The sequence below is a fragment of the Hemiscyllium ocellatum genome, chromosome 18 (assembly GCF_020745735.1).
Source record: "Hemiscyllium ocellatum isolate sHemOce1 chromosome 18, sHemOce1.pat.X.cur, whole genome shotgun sequence".
Taxonomy (NCBI): domain Eukaryota; kingdom Metazoa; phylum Chordata; class Chondrichthyes; order Orectolobiformes; family Hemiscylliidae; genus Hemiscyllium; species Hemiscyllium ocellatum.
This window is the reverse complement of record NC_083418.1, coordinates 76844745-76865354: the sequence shown is the minus strand read 5'-3', so window position 1 is coordinate 76865354 and position 20610 is coordinate 76844745. Positions and strand designations below refer to the sequence as shown.

At 43.4% G+C, this 20610-nt stretch overlaps 1 protein-coding gene across 4 annotated transcripts in view; it reads left to right on the top strand.

The window, feature by feature from the left end:
* prmt3 (protein arginine methyltransferase 3) overlaps nucleotides 1-20610 on the top strand; it is a 196713-nt gene that overhangs the window by 56563 nt on the left and 119540 nt on the right. The window lies entirely within an intron of this gene.

Here is a 20610-nt window from a genome sequence, read left to right as displayed (position 1 = left end):
ATTGGGAGCTCTCCCAATTGTTGCTGAGGTCTGGTTCCGTATAACTATGTTGGTGCACCTTCCTGTTAAACTCAGGCTTCAGCAATGGTTTCAGGAAATGGTGTCTCTGTGTGTCTTCATTTGCTAAAATTTAATTCGATAACCTTCTATACCTCCTGGCTCATAAGACCATACAAAATAGGAACAGGAGTAGACCATTCAGCCATTCGAGCCTACTCTGCCATTCAATGGGATCACATTCCTCATCCAGTTCCTGTATTTCCCCCCTAATCCTTGAGTCCCAACTCTCTACCTCAGTCTCAAATATACACAAAGTTTCTGCACCCACAGCTTTCTGTGGCAAGGTGTCTCAAAGAGTCACAACCCTCTGAGAGAAGAAATTCCTCCTGAACTCCACCTTAAATTCGTGCCCCTTTATTCTGAGACTGTGTCCCTTAGAATGTACCATGAAGAGAAGCAACCTCTCAGTATTTACCTTGTTAGGCCTGTTAAGAATCCTATATGCTGTATCGAGATCACCACACACTGTTCTAAACTCCAGTGAGTAGAATCCCAACCTGTTTAACCTTTACTCATAAAGCACTGCCTTCAGACCACAGATCATCCTAGTGAACTGCCTCCAATGAAATGATATATTTTCTTAAATAAATTGAGGGGAGGCATTAGTCTAGTGGTATTATCACTAGGCTGTTAATCCAAAGACCCTGGTAATGTTCTGGGGACCTGGGTTCAAATCCTGCCATGTCAGATGGTGTAACTTGAATTCAGTAAACTCTGGAAGTAAGAGTCTAATGATGACCATAAATCCATTGTCAATTGTTGGAAATTCCCCTTTGGTTCACTGATGTTCCTGAGGAACATCCTTCCCTGGTCAAGCCTATAAGTGACTCCAGACCCGTAGCAATGTTGTTGACTCTCAGCTACCCACTGGGCAATTAGGGATGGGCAATAAATGCTGGCCTGGCCCTCATCCTGTCAATGAATTTTATAAATAAAGCACCACAACTGCTCACAATACTCCAGGTCTGATCTCACCAGCACCTTATACAGCTGCAGTAAGCCTTGCCAATTATTATACTCCAACTCTTCTTGATATAAGAGTTCAGTGGAACGCCAGGATAACACAGTCTGGGGTCACTGTTTCCCTGGTTTGAATTTGGTTTGTACAGACTTCAAAATTGCTCTGGGTCATTCTGCCATTGCATGTTTCACCTGATTGAAAATCAACTTGACGTTAGGGTTTGAAATGTTGTACACTGCATATGCCAGGTATAAATGCACCATCAGAGGAACGCACAAGAGACAACTACATGCTACAAATTATCTTCTTGATCCATTCTGCTTTTAGTCTCTAGAGGTGGGCAGCAACCTCAAAAACTGTGAGAGAACAAAGAACCCAGGAGTAGGCCATTCAGCCCCTTGAATCTGTTCCACCATTCACTGAGCTCACGATTGATAAGCGGGCTAACTCCAAAGACCTGCCTTTGAGTGGGTGAGTGAGTTATTTAGTGTCATATATATGTAGAAAGATGCAGTGAAAAGATGGATTTATTATTGCCACATGCACCTGCCTCTCGGAGTTGCCCACAGTGGCTACAGCAACGAAGATTCTGTCAAGAGTCCACTCTTCAGGCATACACAGCCAGGAGTCTCTGCTCCAGGCCCCATCTCTGCCACAGCCAGCTACTCGCCAAGTCTACACTCCAGGTCTAAGGAGCCAGGATTCCTCGGATTGGGCACTACCGCTGCTGCAGGTGATGCCCCCTCCCTCGAACCGGACACCACTCTGGCTTCCCCACACCGTCAGAAGATGAAGGGAATAGAAGGAGAGAGAGAGAGATAAGGAGGCAGCCTGCCTGGAGCGGATGGGTTCTGGAGCCTGAACATTACCTTTCGTGCAGATGCTGCCATCTTAAAGAGGGCCCATATCCCTTGATAGATTTAGTTAACAAAGAGTTATCTATTTTATTGTTATAATTAGCAACTGACCCAGCATCAACTGCTGTTTGTGGAAGAGAGTTCCAAACATCTCCCATCCCTTGTGTAGAAGTGTTTCCTAACATCTTTCCTGGATGGTTTGGCCCTAATTCTCAGTCTATGCCCCTAGTTCCAGAATCCCCAAACAGAGGAAGGACAATTGCTGATATGAAAATGCTCCTTAAGGTTTTACTGTTGTGTGCGGGGCTTCCTTCTGAGCTTGTACCGCTACATTACTTCATGCTATTCCACGGTTGCTGAGGAAGTACTGTACACCCCTATACAAATCTTTGTGAGCAGCTTAGCTGATCCTGATGGAAGAAGTGCCCCAAAAGTTTACCAATCTGATTCCTGAGAGGCAGGACTGATGTATGAAGGAAGATTGGATCGACTGGATTTAAAAGTATGAGAGGGATCTCATAGAATTTATAAAATTCTAACTCCACTCTCAGGAGACTGGGTAAGCCATTTAGGACTGAAATGAGAAGAAATTATATCAACAGTCAGCTTGGGATAGGAAGGATGTTATTAAACTAAAAAGGATACAGAAAAAAATTACAAGGATATTGCCAGGCCTGGAGAGTTTTGTGCTATAAGGAGGCTTTATAGGCTGGGACTTGTTTCCCCAGATGCTGAGGGGTGACCTTATCGTGGTTTATAACATCATGGGTGGACATGGATAGACAAGGTCTTTTCCCTTGGGTAAGGGGAGTCCAAAACTAGATGGTATAAGTTTGAGGTGAGAGGGGCAAGTTGTAAAAGGGACTTGAGGGACAAAACGTTTTCATGCAAAGGCTGATGCATGCAGGGAATGAACTGCCAGAGGAAGTGATGAGGCTGGTACAATTACAACGTTTAACAGGCACATGGATGAGTATATGAGGTTTTAGAGGAATATGGGTCAAATGCTGTTAAATAAGACTAGTTCAGTTTAAGATACCTTGTCAGCATGGACGAGTTAGACAGAAAAGTCTGTTCCCTTACTAGGTAACATCTTCAGTGGGCCTCATGCGAAGCAATGCTAAAAATTCCTGCTTTATTTATATGTAAAAAGTGAGGTCTGCAGATGTTGGAGATCACAGCTGAAAATGTGTTGCTGGTTAAAGCACAGCAGGTTAGGCAGCATCCAAGGAACAGGAAATTCGACGTTTCGGGCCAGAGCCCTTCATCAGGAATGACCTGTCATTCCTGATGAAGGGCTCTGGCCCGAAACGTCGAATTTCCTGTTCCTTGGATGCTGCCTAACCTGCTGTGCTTTAACCAGCAGCACATTTTCAGCTGATTTATTTATATGTTTGGGTTTCTTTGGGTTGGTGGTGTTATTTCCTGTGGTGAAGTCACTTCCTGTTCCTTTTCTCAGGGGGTGTTAGATGGTGTCTAACTCGATGTGTTGGTTGATAGAGTTGGAATGCCATCCTTACATCCAAAACCTCAATCTGAGCTACAAATCTTCTCAAAACTCGCTAAGAAAAGTCAGTTTCTGTGCCTTATGACTCTATGACTGTCATCATAAGTGGTTGAGGCCAAAATACTGAATGCTTTTAAGTAGAGGTTAGCGACCATTGGGTATGGAGAAAAAGCAGGAACAGAAGCTGATGTTGGATGAATAGTGTTGAGACAGATCTTCTGTCCCCGTGTTCGTTTGGAGGAGAGAGACACCGGGTCTGATTAAAAGTATAAACAGGTTTAATGAGAGAGAATCGTACACAGTACAGTGAGGTGTCTAGCTCACTGGAGAAGGCACGTTCTGACTATTTTTTAATTTGTCTATCCTTTTGTTCTCTCACATTCCAGAGTTACATCCTTATTTGGTAAAATGCAGAATTTTAGTATGTCATTGGTTCTCACCTGATAACATTCTATTACCTCAGTTTGAGCTACGTGCATTTAGACACGGCTCCAATGTCCTGTTATCTCTCACCCTCCCTGGGGCCTCTTCAGGCTATGCCATCAGCTTTTCAGTCTGTTCTTAGTGTAACATAATGGCTTACTGTTGTCTAGTGAAGCTAACAAGTTCCAGACTTGCTAATACTACCTTACGTGAGCACTACCTAACAATAAAGTTTCTTACACTACCTAACCTTAATAATGGATCCCAACAATAACCATGATCATATTAAATGGCAGAGCAGGCTCGAAGGGCTAAATGGCCTACTCCTGTTTTGTGCTTCTATGTTTGTTCCTGAATTGCTAAATTTTTATTCAATCTCTCCTCTTTGCCCATTTTTGTTGTTGTTTCTGTTCTTTCAGTTACGTCACTGGGTATTTTCTGCTTCAGATTTATTTCTGCTGTTGCAAAATTGAAATCATTTCCTCCTCCTGCCTTTGTTCACATCTCTGTCTCTGTGCCCCACTCTCTGAATGCACTTCACCCTCTCGCTTTGAGATGAGTTTTTGGGACGGTTTTATTGATGCGAATGCTTTCCGTATATTTTCTTGGATGAGTTAAGGTACAGATCAGCCAGGATCCAGTTCCAAAAATACTTGCAACAGTCCCAACACACTCATCCCTTAGCACAAGCAGTAAAAATGAAACAAACTAGAGCTTACAGGCTTGAGGTTTGAGACAGAGAGAGAGAGAGATCAACAGCCTGTTTCACACATCCCCTACTGTATGGTGGCTCAGTGGGTACCTTGCTGCCTCACAGCACCAGATTCCCAGGTTCGGTTCCAGCCTCGGGTGACTGTCTGTGTGGTGTTTGCACATTCTCCCCGTGTCTGTGTGGGTTTCCTCCGAGTGCTCCTGTTTCCTCCCACAGTCCAAAGATGTGCAGGTCAGATGAATTGGCTATGCTAAATTGCCCACAGTGTTAGGTGCATTAGTCTGAGGGAAATGGGTCTGGGTGGGTTCCTCTGGGGAGGGTTGGTGTGGATTTGTTGGGCTGAAGGGCCTGTTTCCACACTGTAGGGAATCTAACCTACTGTAACTGAACTGACTAAAGTTCTGAATTGAATAAAAAAATCTCTAAACCAAGGCAGCTAGCTGGCCACTCCCCTTTGATTATACTGGTTTTTTTTAAAGACATGAAAGCTTTTAGCCTGAAGCACTATCTGTTTGGGGTAAACAAAGGGCTCCAATAAAACTTTCAAACCCAGCCCCTAGTTGGACCGTGGCCACTTACCGCACACCCCCCCATCTCTGGGGAAAAAAAACTCATGGGCATAGTAATCTTGTAAAATGAACCAGTATTGTGACAACGTGACCAGAAGACTATAGGAGCAGAATTTAGCCATAGAACATAGAACAATACAGCACAGAACAGGCCCTTCGGCCCACAATGTTGTGCCGAACATCTATCCTAGATTAAGCACCCATCCATGTACCTATCCAATTGCCGCTTAAAGGTCGCCAATGATTCTGACTCTACCACTCCCACGGGCAGCGCATTCCATGCCCCCACCACTCTCTGGGTAAAGAACCCACCCCTGACATCTCCCCTATACCTTCCATCCTTCACCTTAAATTTATGTCCCCTTGTAACACTCTGTTGTACCCGGGGAAAAAGTTTCTGACTGTCTACTCTATCTATTCCTCTGATCATCTTATAAACCTCTATCAAGTCACCCCACATCCTTCGCCGTTCCAACGAGAAAAGGCCGAGAACTCTCAACCTATCCTCGTACGACCTATTCTCCATTCCAGGCAACATCCTGGTAAATCTTCTCTGCACCCTCTCCAAAGTTTCCACATCTTTCCTAAAGTGAGGCGACCAGAACTGCACACAGTACTCCAAATGTGGCCTTACCAAAGTCCTGTACAGCTGCAACATCACTTCACGACTCTTGAATTCAATCCCTCTGCTAATGAACGCTAATACACCATAGGCCTTCTTACAAGCTCTATGCACCTGAGTGGCAACTTTCAAAGATCTATGTACATAGACCCCAAGATCCCTCTGTTCCTCCACCTGACTAAGAACCCTACCGTTAACCCTGTATTCCGCATTCTTATTTGTTCTTCCATGCGGCCCATTAGGTCTGCTCAACAGTTCAATCATGGCTGATATGTTTCCCAACCCATTCTCCTGCCTTCTCCCCATAACCTTTTGATCCCTTACCACTCAAGGACGTATCTGTCTCTGTCTAAAATACACTCTGATACTTGCACTGCACTGCCCACTGTGGCAATGAATTGCACAGATTTACCACCCACTAAGATGAGGAGGAATTTCTTCAGCCAGTTATAAAAAGTTGCCCCTTCACTCTGACCCTCGGGCCCTGGTCTCTCCTAGTGGAAACATCTTTTCTACATCCAATCTATCCAGGCCTCTCATTACTGTCTACATTTCAATCACATCCACACATATCCATTTCAACTGTGTTGTTTTCAGACACAGATTCCTCAGCCGCTCCTCACATGACAAGCCCTTCATCCTCGGATCATTCTTGTAAATTGCTTCTGGAACCCTCCCCTCCAATGCCAGTACGTAAAATTGATTTCACCACCTCCAACTATGGTCTAGGAAGGGGATAGAATTCACACGATGAGGAAACGCTGCAGTTCGGAGGGGGGAGCTGGATGCTGATCAGTTTGGAGAGGAAATCTGGGGAATATATCTGGCTAGGGTAATTGGGAAAAAAAACCTGTGGGGACAGCTTCCCAGTCGAGTCAGGATTGTTTCCTCTAATTTTCTTCGGGTCAGAACTGCTGAAATGCCAGTGTTCCCAAAGGACTGGCAACATGAGTAGAGCAGCTGGATTGTGACAGTTAACATAGTGGAGGTGAACATAATAATACCTGTGTAATAACATTGCAGTGTTGTTAATTTATTACAGTATTAGTGCAGTGAAGAAAATCTTTTCAAATGATTTCTCTTATGTAGGTGGTAATATTTTTCTTGATTTTTGAATCACTGCAGTTCAATGGTCTGTCACAAAGTTAAGTTCCTATAAAGGTCACTGTGTATAGAAATAGATTTTTGGAAATATCTGCAGTAATTAGGTGAGGCTGTCAAAACTGCAAATAAACATGCTGCGTGACTGTTTAATATTCATTTTTCACCCTATTCAATTTCAAAAACAATGGTTACGCAGAGCAGTTTTGTGAGCTTAATGGTTTACTTTCTGAGCTGTAACAGCTCACTGCTTGTGTATTTAAATGAAACATTGAGAGCGTTTGTTCTGATTCATGTGAATTGTCCAACAGCGCCATGTTTTAGACAGATACTGCAGGGATCATTCAGTCCCACAGTCCTAGCAATGCAGCAACCTTATCAAAGGCAGGGGCTGTGACTCAGTAATAAGAAGGAAATACAATAGGAGCAGTCCTGTATTTTTGTTAGTTGCTGTGTGTTGTTAGAACTCAAGAAACCTACCGGTTAAGAGTTTCAGTAGTTAAAACAAACATGACCAACTTGACTGCTTTTCAGTGAAGCATGAATGAGGTCTACCTTGAGTGTTATATTTTGCACTGGGTTTTTGTTAGAATCATAACTTCATTATTGACTGCAGTACTGATCAGTGTTGACCTCCAATATGGATGACTTGTTTCTTTAATAAGAACTAAACATGCTTGCTGATTGAGTCATCCAGTTGTCTTGCTTATGGTTATAATATCATTATTGCACTTCTCAGTCTGATTGTTCACACAATAATACAGATAGTTCCCTGGGTTGATAATGCAGTCTGTTTGTAAAGTCGCTTTGTACGCAATTCAGAATGCAATACACGACAATGTAAAATAGCTGTTTGAGAGTCCAGGAAATGTTCATATGTCAGAGCTTTAAAATTGTACACCTGAATAGAATCACGTTCGTAGGACGAATGTTCATAAGTCAGATGTTTGTAAATCGGGTTAGAGACAAAATAACTGCAGGATGCTGGAATCCAAAGTAGACAAATAGGAACCTGGAAGGACACAGCAAGCCAGACAGCGTCAGGAGGCGGAGGAGTCGATGCTTTGGGTATTAAGTCGGCAAAAGTGAGGACTGCAGATGCTGTAAATCCGAACCTAGATTAGAGTGGTGCTAGAAAAGCACAGCAGGTCAGGCAGCATCCAAGGAGCAGTATACATCGAATGCCTCATCTTTCGCCTCGGAACACTTCAACCCCAGGGCATCAATGTGGACATCACCAGTTTCCTCATTTCCCCCCCACCTCACCCCAGTTCCAATGTGCCAGCTCAGCACCATCCTCATGACCTGTCCTGTCTGCCAATCTTCCTTCCCACCCTCTGTCACCTTCATCTCACCCCTATCCACCACCTATTTATCTCTCCAGGCCGGAGGCTCCCTGCCTGTATTCCTGATGAAGGACTTTTGCCTGAAATGTTGATTTTCCTGCTCCTAGGATTCAGCCTGACCTGCTGTGCTTTTCCAGCATCACTCTAATCTAGGCTTTGGGTATTAACCCTTCTTCAGGAATTTGGGGACCCATTGTCGAGAAAAGCACTAAACTTATTCACCATGAAAGTATTTTTGGGGTTTAAGGTGAGTCATATCTCTGTGATTAGCTCACTTTAAAGTTGATGGGAAAGAATGATTGGTGTTTAACAATGAAAATCAATTGTTGTGGCCTCTTCATTTGATAATATGTGGGACCACTCTTTCAAGCTCCATCACAACAGAATGACTGGACTTCTGTGTACAGTTTCAGCTGATCTTGTTATGCCTCTCTACATTAGCATTCTCTTGTTGTTGGTCAAACCATCACATTGGCCTCACATATAACGATATATTGTCGCTGCAAAGCATTTTGTTAGACTTTGTTTAATCTTAACACCAGCTTTGCTGGGACTCATTACTCAACAAATGCCGAACAGGCATGCAATGATGCTGTTGAAGTCAGTGGGAATACGAAAGAGCATCACAGTATTGGGGAGAGGATCAGTTGTTCTGACCTTTATGGCTCAAACTGATGCGTGTTATTGAGACCATATGGCATGTAAGCAGAGTTAGGCCTTTCGGCCCATTGAGTCTGCTCCACCATTCAATCACGGCTGATCTATTTCTCAACCCCATTCTCCTGCCTTCTCCCTGTGACCCTTGATCCCCTTACCAATCATAAACGTACCTATCTCTGTCTGAAATGTACTCAGTGACTTGGCCTCCATAGCCCTCTGTGGCAATGAATTCCAGAGAGTCACCATCCTCTGGCTGAAGAAATTCCTCCTCAACTCAGTTGTAAAGGATTGTCCCTTCACTCTGAGGCTGTGCACTTGGCTCCTAGACTCTCCTACTGGTGGAAACATTTTCTCTGTGTTCACTCTATCCAGGCCTCACGGTATTCTGTAAGTTTCAATCAGCTCCCCCCACCTCATCCTTCTGAACTCCATTGAATACAGATCCAGAGTCCACATATGACAAGCCCTTCAACCTCAGGATCATTCTTATAAACCTCGTCTGGGCCATCCATCCTTGGATACGGAGCCCGAAAGGAGTTTTCGGCTCCTGAGTACGAGCTTCAGCCACTCACGGGCTTGTATGGCAGGTCTGGCTACATCCACGTGACTCCATTGTTGTCTTTCCAGCTCAGTAACTGGTTCATGTTTCTTTTTTGGTTTTGGTTCCCCTGGGGCCTCCTGCAGGAGGCTGGGGCCCCATGTAATCTCTATCCCCGTCCATTCCGTGTGCTAGCGTAGGAAGATAAGCCAGGACCTGTGTCAACCTGGGCCAGGACCTCTCTTGGTTGATGTCCAGTGTCCAGGGAACTGTGTGATCCGCGCAGCGTGACCATCTCCAGCTCAGAGACGGCGGACGTGGAAGCAAAAGCGCTAATGGCAACAGGAAAGGAGCAGACACGCAGGACCCCGGGGAGGAGGAAGGTGTGGGGGCAGGGGCGCAATGTTGCACGGCGGCGACTGGGGGAGCAGAGAGGGTGAAGTTTATGGAGCTGTTTCAGTTTTAGCAATATCAGGATACTTTATATAACAAAGTTTAATAATAATTTATTCAATATTGTACAATTTATTCAGTAATTTATTCTGCAATCCAAAATGGCACAAGAATGTGGCAACATTATTCACTTTACACTATCTATGTAGAAGGGACAATATTAAATAAATCTAAATCAAAACTGATCACAATATTCCAAACGCAGTTTGACCACAGCCTTATACAACCTCAGCAGTACATCCCTGCTCTTGCATTCGACGTTTCGATCTGCCAACTGAACCTGCAAGTTAACCTTCAGAGTATCCTGAGCAAGGACTCCCAAGACCCTTTCCCCATTTAAAAATAGTCAATGCCTTTGTTCTTCCTACCAAAGTGCATAACTTCACAATTTCCCATATTGTATTCTATTTACCACTTCTTTGCCCACTCTCCTAGCCTGTCTAAGTCCTTCTGTAACTCCCTGCTTCCTTGGTACTATCTTTCCCTTTATCTATCTTTATGTCATCTGCACACTTTACAACAATGCCCACAACTCCTTTGTCCAGTTCATTAATCTATAATCTGAACTGTTGTCATTTGGTACTTTAGAACTCACCAAAACATCAGCTAACTGGCAGTTTTGGAATCCACCTTCGAGGAGGGATGCATTTGCACTGTAGGAGGTGCAGAGGTGACTGACCAGGATTTTGCCTGGGCTGGCAAGATTCAGTTATGGAGAGAGATTGTTTTCCCAGAAAGTGGTGGGATTCTGGATCTCGCTGCCTGTGAAGGTGGTGAGTGAGAAATCCCTCATAACATTTAAGAAGTATTTAGATGTGCACTTGTGATGCCAAGGCATGCAAGGCTATGGGCCAGGTGTTGGAAAATGGGATTGGAACATTGAGGTGGTTGGTTTTGACAGGCTTAGACACAATGGGCTGAAGAGCCTTTTACGTGCAGTAGGCCTCTATGACCCCATGGCAATGAGTACCTTTCCTCTTACGTTTTGGCAGTTAGCATGTGGGATTGCGTTGTCTACTTGTTTTGCATTCAACTTGAAACCGTTCTTTTCCTTACTGTGAGAGAAATGTCAAGAGATCCTGGTGAAGTTGGGGAATTTCACTCTTTATGACCAAATCTTTAGATTTTTCCAAAAAAGGCCTATTTAATTATTTCAGAAACCGAAATGAATATTGTCCTATAAGGTAATGTTCCAGTGTTTGCAAATGACTCTCTGTCAGCTGTTGGACCTGTGACTGCGCAGACCTATTCATTACCCTTTCTTGATTTTATCTTAGAAATATTAAAATAATCACAACCCTGGCGGGAATAGGGGCTGGAACTCAAGCCTCAGTATTCTGCAAGTTGCCACAAGGGCAAGAATGAGCAATTTAACCTGGAGGATAGCTGATTTGCCTGGCTGTGACGACTGTCTAAACAGAAAGAAAATCACACCAGGTTTCATCAGTGATCGAGAAAACAAAGCATATTTATTATCACAATCCTACCCTCTAAAGAGCAGCAAAAATGTATTACTATTACTGTGCAAACTTATGCTATACCTTCTTTAAGTACGTTCACACTCTCACTTTCATGCACAAGTCAGCTGCACAAGACTGTTTTGCAGAAATGTCGTGGGTGCAAAATATCGATTAAAAAGGAAAAAAATCTGAGAATCCAAGTGTCCAAAACACAGGGCAGCAAAGGGCAACAAATGGGCTGGCACGGTGGCTCAGTCGTCAACACTGCTGCCTCACAGTGCTATGGACCAGGGTTCAATTCCAGTCTTTGGTGACTCTGTGTGTACATTCTTTCCGTGTCTGTGTAGGTTTCATCCGGGTGTCCCGGTTTCCAAAGTTATGCAGGTTAGGTGGACTGTAATGAGGTCAGGAGCTGTGTAGCCCTGGTGGAACCCAACATGGGTGTCGATGAGCAGGTGCTGTTTGATAGTGCTGTTGATGACTCTTGCCATCACTTCACTAATGATTGAGAGTAGGCTGATGGGGTGGTATGTGGCTGGGTTTGAGGTGTCCTGCTTTTAGTGCACAGGACATACCTGAGTAATTTCCCATGTTGTTTGGCAGATGGATGTGAAGAATGTCGAAACAGTCATTTCTTATTGACTGGTGGTTCAGGCTCAGGGGGCCAAATGGCCTTCTCCTGTTCCTGTTTCTTAAGGTCTGTCACTTTGTGGGTTACACATATGTACACCCAAGTGTCTCCACTTCTGTGTAAAGTGATACCAAAATTCCTCTGGAATAAATTATGGTGTCACCTCTCAGCATTTGGAAAATTCAAGAATTTTATAAAGATGGGTCTCAGCAGTCTTTTGTTGTTGTGTTTCTGCTTGCAGCTCCTTGTGAGTTGTTGACCTATACCCCCCCAGAAGCTGAGATAACCCAATCTTTCATCAGGATTATTACCTGCTGATGTGAGATTCCCCTGACGTCACCTCAGATTTTTTTTTGCTGGTACAGCATTGACGACTTCTGACAAACCGCCCACTCCAGAACTGTGCTTGGAAGCAATATGTACATTGTCACCAGTGACAGCTGCTTCTATTGAGCTGTCGTCACTAAATTACCCTTTTCAGTACTCTGGTACTGGGGCTTTGCATCCAGATTTCTCAGTTTGAAGAAAAAAACCTTCTCCACAAGGGACTGCAGTGAATTGCTGCCGATGAAGAAAGACTTGCATTAATAGGATGTCTTTCATAGCCTCGGGGCAATCTGAAGTGCTTTCCAGCCAATTAAGTGCTTTTGACATGTAGTCACTGTTGTAGTGCAGGGAGATGCGACAGCCACTTGGCACATACAAAGTCGTGTGAGTCGCTATGTGGTCCATGACTAGTCATCCTTCCCTGTTGGTCTTACATTGTCCAGGACACCATAACAATATATTACTGCTGTTCTTCTGAGAAGTGCTGTGGAATTTCTTACATTTTCCCTCCCTCCTCCATTACAGCTTTGCCACCACTGCCCCTATGTAAAGCCAAGACAGGACCTTAGTTTAAAGTATTACAGCGCGTCCCAATTTACAAACATCCAACTTAGGAATGTTCGTATGAATGAACACAATTTTAAATATCCACCATATGAACATTACCTGTACTGATGAATTGTTTTATATTGTCAGACACTGTGTTCAGATTTCCATGCAAATTAACGTGCAAACGGACTGGTGAACAGAACCCACTGGATTGACTGGGCTTGGATTTACTGGATTTTAGAAGAATGAGAGGGGATCTCATAGAACCGTATAAAATCCAGATGGGACCAGACAGGCTAGATGCGGGAAGAATGTCCCTGATATTGGGGAAGTCCAGAACACGAGCTTGTAGTCGAAGAATAAAGAGTAAGCCATTCTGGACTGAGATGAGGAAGAGTTTCTTCCCTCAGAGAGTTGTGAACCTGTAGAAGTCTCTCCCACAGAAAGCTGTTGGGACCAGTTCCCTACAGTGTGGAAACAGGCCCTTCGGCCCAACAAGTCCACACCGACCCTCCGAAGAGTAACCCACTCAGACCATTTCCCTCTTACTAATGCATCTAACGCTGTGGGCAATTTCCCATGGCCAATTCACCTGACCTGCACATCTTTGGACTGCGGGAGGAAACCGGAGCACTCAGAGAAAACCTGCGCAGACACGGGGAGAATGTGCAAACGAGGAGGATGTGGCCCTTGTGGCTGAAGGGATCAATGGGAGAAAGCGGGAGTGAGATACTGAGATTACATGATCAGCCATGATCGGGGTGGGGGGCAGGTTTGAAGGGCTGAATGGCCTACTCCTGTACTTATTTTCTATGTGTCTGTGTTTGCAACCTAGGAACTGCTTGTACCCATCAGTTAGCATCTCTGAGAGTACAGGAGACCCTCAAAGAAACTATTGTGTCAGCCTCATGTTCACCTCTCTGAATGCATGTGGAATGGATTTGTACTCCAATGATAGTCCCACTACACCACTATCTCCCCGACATTAAATAAGCCCAATGTGATATCCTTGCTCTTATATTCTGTCACTAATGGCCAAGAATATGGAATGCTTTAATAACGTATATATTTATGATGGATAGATTCTGGATTAGTAGGGAATCGAAGGTTCTGGGGGAAATGCAGTAAAATGGTTATGAGGAATGTCGGAGTAGCCATGATTTTACTGAACGGTGAGCAAGTTTGAGGGGCCAAACAGCCTCATTTGCTTAAAGGGAGCAAATGGATGCGCCAAAAGTTAAAAGTTGCAAATGTTTATTCTGATCTAAATTGTAATCACATGAGCCAACTACTCCCCAAAACCAGAAAATTCTGGAAAGCCTTTCAGCTGTGACTAACTTCTACCCAGTTCCACCCTTCATATCTAGCAAGCTGGGAGCTTTGTATGTTTTAGCTGTATACAGTCGTGATGCTAGAGAATTCTGTTCCCTATTTATTAATGTTTCAGCCACAAGGGACAATAGGATTAATTGCTTAGCAACAATGTATAGTCCCCTTACCATTGAGGCAGTTTAGCTGAATGTGTTCAGGATGTCAGAGGAGGTTTTTTTTGTTTTTAATATTTTTGGAACCATAGTTTTTAAATTAAAATAATTGTTATCCACTGTAGAAATGAAACACTCCACAAAATATTTGAACAAATGTGCTTTTGGATTTTAATTCAATGAGATTGGAATCTGAAAATAAGAAGAATTGCTAAAGCTCTTGTTGTGATCCCAGCTGATGTTATTACCAGACAAGCCATATCCCAGGCAGGAACCTGACTTGATAGATCATATTTGATTTTAGTTTGGTTCAGACAGGTCTTTGCTTCAACAATAAAATGCACAATTATTATGTAAGAAGCAAAGATTAAAATAGAAAAAAACCTGTTACGTTTAGAATACAATTTCAACAATTTTAAAACGTACAGTAGAAGTATAATCCTATTAATTTCAAAATACTCCTTTAGAAATTGTAAAGAAACAAAACTGTATTTGTCTATTACCCAGAATGCACCAGTATCCAAAGCACTACTTAGACAATGTTCCCACCTGATTCCCCATAATTAACATCCTGTTAGGTTTAAGTCACTTGTGATTTCAACTTTTCAACTGGAACTGCAGATGGCTTCTTCCTGGAGCTAGTGTAACCTACTCAAATATATTTGGCTTCAGAGTCTTACCCCAACATTTTTGTTCTGAGACAAACATGAACTCTCTCTGTCTAAGGTGACCTTATTCTACATATGTTCTTCACTTTTCAAGAACACTTTTATGCACAAATACCCTTTTCCTTCAGAAGATCGCCGACTTATAGTGAAAGGGAAACCTGAAAATCTCCCTCTCGCAGCTAAGGGTCTCTCTTAAATGAATGAAAGTTCAGAAATCAACAAATTTTAAAGCCCCATTATTTACAATGTAGGCACAAAGGTTCAAGGTTACAATGAAGGTTCCTCCTTCTCAGCCTCACCCCCTCACCTGAGGCATGGTGGTGCTCAGGTTAAACCACCACCAGTTGTCTATCTCTCATGAAAAAACACCCCTTAAAATTATAGACATCATCCTACAGTTACTATCGCACAACATTGGGCACTGGTTAGATCAGACCCACAACATGTTGGTGCCCTTATGTAAGGAAAGGTTATATTGGCAGTCCAGAGAAGGTTCACTCGGTTGATCCTAGGCATAGGAGAACTTTCTTACGAGGAGAGGTTGGGTGGGTTGGGCCTGTACTCAATGAAGTTTAGAAGAATGAGAGGAGACCTTGTTAAAAGAGGAAAGAGACCAATCGTAAACCTGCCAACACAGGAATACTCGCATAAGTAGGAGCGAAGGACATTTGAAATCACCAGGGTAATTACTTCCTTGCAAATGTATGTGGAATCCACAGCTTAATACTGCACACGTTCAGGGACTTGTATATTGTGCCTTTGTTATATTCAAATCTGAGATGCAATAGGTAGGCTCTACTTTGTTAAAAAATTTGTGTTTGAGCATATGCATTGGAAATGCATGAGCTGTGATATTCAGCAGTCTGTCAGTTCAGTTGGTTGGACAGCAGGTTTGTGGTGCAGGGTGATGCCAATAGCAATGGATACAATTCCTGCTCTGATTGAGATTACCATTAAGGGCTCCTCTTTCAGCCGCATAAGAACATGAGCAGGCCATTCAGCCCATTGAACCTGTTCTACCATTCAGTGAGACCATGGCTGCTCTGTGACCTGACACCATATACCTGCCTTTGGCCCATATCCTTTAATATCTTTGCTTAGCAAAAGTGTATTTGTCTCAGATTTAAAATGAACAACTGACCCAGCATCAACTGCTGTTTATAAAAGATAGTTCCAAATCTCTACCAGCCTTTGTGTGTGGAAGTGCTTTCTGACATCTCTCCTGAATGGTCTGACCCTAATTCTTAGACTATGCCCTTAGCTCCAGAATCCCCAACGAGTAAAAATGTTTTTTTATTGTTGACCCTGTCTTTTCCTGTTAATATTTTGAAGACTTCTATCAAATCACCTCTAAGCAGTTCAAAATACTAGAGAAAATAGATGCAATTTGTATAATCTTGCCTCATAACTATGAAGTCCAGGCAAATTAGATTAGATTAGATTAGATTAGACTTACAGTGTGGAAACAGGCCCTTCGGCCCAACAAGTCCACACCGACCCGCCGAAGCGCAACCCACCCATACCCCTACATTTACCCCTTACCTAACACTACGGGCAATTTAGCTTGGCCAATTCACCTGACCCGCACATCTTTGGACTGTGGGAGGAAACCGGAGCACCCGGAGGAAACCCACGCAGACACGGGGAGAACGTGCAAACTCCACACAGTCAGTCGCCTGAGTCGGGAAATGAACCCTGGTCTACAGGCGCTGTGAGGCAGCAGTGCTAACCACTGTGCCACCGTGCCGCCCACAGATTAGGTCTGGCTTCTCTAGAATTTACGATGTTAAAGGGTGATCTGATCAAAATTTTCAAGATATGAACAGGAAAAGACAGGGTAGATAACGATAAACCATATGCACTGGAGCTAGGGGCATAGTCTGAGAATTAGGGTCAGACTGCTCAGGACAGATGTTAGGAAAGACTTCTACTCACAAAGGGTGGGAGAGGTGAGGAACTCTCTTCCACAAACAGCATTTGATGCTGGGTCAGTTGTTCATTTTAAACCTGAGATAGATACACTTTAGTTAGGCAAAGATATGAAGGGATATGGAGCAAAGGCAGGGATATAGTGTTAGGTCACAGCTCAGCCACAATCTCACTGAATGGTAGAACAGGTTCAGTGGGCTGAATGGCCTACTCGTGTTCCTATGCTGCTGAAAGATGAGTCTTTCAGACATATGGAGTTAGGCCGCAGATCAGCCTTAATGTCTTTGAAAGACAGAACAGGCTCGTAGGGCTGAATGGCCTACTCCCGTTCCTCTGTTCCTATTCAAAATCGAGAGAGCACTGAGAACACTCAATCTTTCGATTTTAGTGTTTTAAAAATGGTTTAAAAATTCTAATTCAAACCATGAATTCAATACACTGTAAATTCTGTAGTGGAATCAGGATTTGTACAAATGTAAGTAGAGATCAGTCATTGCTATGTGCTTTTTGTGACAATTGTTAATTCCATGAGTTTTTTTTTTAAACAATTAACTTGGACTCCTGTGTTTATGTCAGAATGCATTTGACTTCTGCTTCGAAGAGCAGCTGCAGAGGATTAGCTTTAAGTTCTACTAACTGTTAGCTATCAGTCTGACCAGGCTATTCATGATTCACACTCAGGGGTTTATCTGTTCAAAGCACACATTTTCCACACTCCCCCATATCTTTGACCATGACCACCACACTAACTCCCCCTCTCCCCATCCCAACAAAAATATATCCGTCCTTCATGGTGGTCACTGTGGTTGTTGATACTGTAATGGGATTCTTTCTGCTAAAGGCTGAAAACGCAGTGTTCATCACCTCAACAAACAGGAGAATTCAAAGCTACTAGCAAGGCTAATGTTTAGATACACAGTTAATGTTCGTCTTTTGTGTTATCTCTCTATGGGAAAAGGGGTTTAAAATCAAACTGCACTACTCTCTGAGTCATTAAAAAAGTTAAAAGATTTTAAAAAGCACACAAAGTTCACCGGCTTACCCAACTTTTAATCCTGGATTGATCGGAAGCATTGAGCAAGTTTCTGTAATAAACAAGAATCATTAATTATTACAGGTAATTGGATGAAGGGTGATGCGGTGGCTCTGTGGTTAGCACTGCTGTCTCACAGTGCCAGGGACCCAGGTTTAATTCCACCCTCAGGGAGCTGTCTGTGTGGAGTGTGCAAATTCTCCCTGTGTCTGTATGGGTTTCCTCCCACAATCCAAAGATATGCAGGTCAGGTGGATTGGCTATGCTAAATAGCCCATAGTGTTCAGGGATGTGTAAGTTAAGTGCATTAACTTTGGGAAATGCAAGGTTATAGGGATAGGATAGGAGACTGTGTCTGGGGTGGGACGCTGTTTGGAGGGTCAGTGTGGACTTATTGGGCCATATGGCTTATTTCCACACTGTATGGATACTAAGGTAAAGTCGCTTTAGTCCCAGAAGACCACAGGGCTGCTCTCTTATTAAAACAAAATACAGCTAATGGTGGTTTAACTGAGGGTCACCATGCCGCAAACAAGGGGAGAGATTGAGAATAAGATACTTTCTCAGCTGTTGAAGGACTGAGTTAAACTGTAGGTACAGTTAAAAACTGCCAGTTTATAATGCTACTAATTAGAACTAATTTTCTTATAAATTCCCCCTTGCACACACAGGCAACACGGTAAACTAGACTATCAACATGGGGAAAGATTGGAAAGTGGTCTTTGTCCCCAGGTTCTGTTGTTCAGATGATCTTTATGATTCTTGTTCTGGCCAGCATGTTGCTTCAGTCATCATTCTCCAGATGCTTCCAGTAGTTGGTAAGAGACACAAGACAGTAGATTCACTTACGCAAGGTTTCTGGCTTATCAGCTTACGATAACTGTTACAGAAATGATAAACTGGGTTTCATCAGTTTTGACTGCAGAGGAAAACTGTTCTGAACTGGGGAAGAACTCAACATTTCTCTGTTATAAATGCAGCTATGCACAGGACAAAATAGCTCACTTGATTGAACATGTGATACCATGAGCATTCACTCCCTCCCCCACTGATGCACTGTGGCTCTCGTGTGTGTTATCTAGGAGAGGTGTTGCAACCACTCACCAAGTCATCTTGTAAATCCGTGACCTCGACCACCTTGAGGAGGAAGGGTAACAAATGCATGGAAACACCGTCATCTGCAGCTTCCTCTCCAAATCACACAGCATTCTGACTTGGAAACATATCGCTTTTCCATCACTCTCGCTGAGTTAAAATCCTAGGATTCCGGCACCAACAGCATTGTGCCTTTCCCTGCACTAAGACAAATGCAACTGTTTGAGAAGGCAGCACACTGCCATCATCTCAAGGGATGGACAATAAATGCTGCTCCATTCTGTGATGTCCACATCCTGTGAAAGAATAGATGAAAGAGTAATGTTCTACAGGGCTTTGGTGAGACCATACCTGGAGTATTGTATATGCTTTTGTTTTCTGTACATAAGGAAGAACATACTTGATTGAGAAAGGATTCAAAATGAATTTTACGTGATTTATTCCTGGGTTGAGAGGGTTGACCTATGAAAAACAATTGAACAGCGTGCATAAAAATGACAATGGAGGAGAATAATGGCATTGATACATCAAGAATTCTGAAAGGGCTTGGCAGTTTTAATACCTCGCTTTCTTGCAGCCCCTAGAACTTGGAGCAATAGATAGCTCAGTGGTTAGCACGGCTGCCTCGCAACACCAGTGTGGATCCAGGTTCAATTCCAGCCTCGGGCAACTGTTTATGTGGAATTTGCACATTCTCCCCGTGTCTGCGTGGGTTTCCTCTCACAATCCAAAGATGTGCAGGTTTGGTGAATTGGCCATGCTAAATCACCCACAGTGTTCAGTGATGCGCACACTAGAAGGGTTAGTAATGAGAAATTTGAGGAAGGGGGATGGGTCTGGGCGGGATGCTGTTCGGAGGGTCAGTGTGGACCAGTTGGGCTGAATGGCCTGTTTTCACACTGTTGGGGTACTATGAACTAAGATGCAGGGTCTCGAGATAAAGAAACTGAAATAAGAATATTATTTTTGTGGGACACCTCTGCTCTTTCTGTAAACCTGACCCTAACTTTCCAATTCCTTGCCATTCAAAAAACCATTTTGCTGCCATGCCAATCTTTCTGGCCTAAGTCCACTGCAGTCCTCCACTCTTGACAGTATGGCACCTCATGTTCCACTTTACAGCCCAACAAGTTCAAACCTTGATCATTGTCCTCCATTGTATTAGCCTCATTTTCTCACATTCCTGACCCAGTGTCTTGTTTGCATGGGTCTGCTGTCAGCACAGCTGACATTTTCAGCTATTAGCATCTATTCTAAATCTGCATCCCTCCTCTTCCATGGTTAACACACCCTTTGCATTTTGCTCTGTGCACCATTGCCATCTGTTTCACTTGCTCCTCCTGCCGCTTTGTCGACAGCAAAATATAATCATTTTCCAACATCAATATAATTATTTTCCAGTTCATTTAGGTGCATAAGAATAGTTCTACTGGACTTGAAACGTTAACCCTCTTTCTCTCTCCACAGATGCTGAGTTTCCCTATACTTCCTCTTTTTACATCAGATCTCCAACAACGACCTCATTTTCTTTTTATGCGAGAAATGTATTCATTCAGAGGGTGGGGAATGTTTGGAATTATCTACACCAGAGAGCTATGGAAGGTCAATCATTGAGTACATTCAAA